Genomic DNA, 752 nt, shown 5'->3' on the forward strand with positions numbered 1-752 from the left:
TGGTGAGATAAGTAGTGAAAAATAGGAAATTATCACCCTTTGTCACCATCAGGCTTTATATTCCTCAGCTGTCCATGCCAGAAGTTGAGGGAGAACAATCTTTTGTCGACTGTATTTTTGCCACTACCGTGATGTAAAAAAACATACCAGAATTACTCCGAAAGCTGAAATGTTTTGTTTTCAATTCCATAGGAAGTCCAGTGTTGGCATACATTGAAAATCCAGCTGAAAAGCAAAACCAAGCTGTAGGATAGAGAATGTGGACTTGAGGCTTCAGAGAGCAAAAATGTTGGAGAAATAAAAGAGAAAAAAACTTTTGCAACCACTAGGACTCCCCTCTGGAGCTACATCTTATTGCTGTTGGTAACTGTAATCATACAATTTTAAACACAGCAGTATTAAAATAGCTTGCCATACAAACCAGCAGAGCTCTTGCTTCCTTATTAAGAAAGTTGATTAAAGATTCCATCTAGCATCTTTCTCTTGAAATAATTAGATATGCACTTATTTATAGTTCATCTTCCATAATATGGCTGATAGTCTCTGACTTCTGTTGTATTTCAGCATCATTTTCAGCCTCATAACAAAGACTACACATTCTGCCCCATGCTGATTTTCTAGCTAATTGTACCTTTTGGCCCAGCCTGGCTTCAGAATGGAAATTAAGCAACTAGGTAGTATGATAAAAAAACCCACAATTTAAGGAAGACTTACATTGCACTTCGGAGCCCCCTCTCCAACGGCAGTTAGGT

Source organism: Phaethon aethereus, assembly GCF_964289735.1.
Source record: "Phaethon aethereus genome assembly, chromosome: 1".
Lineage (NCBI taxonomy): Eukaryota > Metazoa > Chordata > Aves > Phaethontiformes > Phaethontidae > Phaethon > Phaethon aethereus.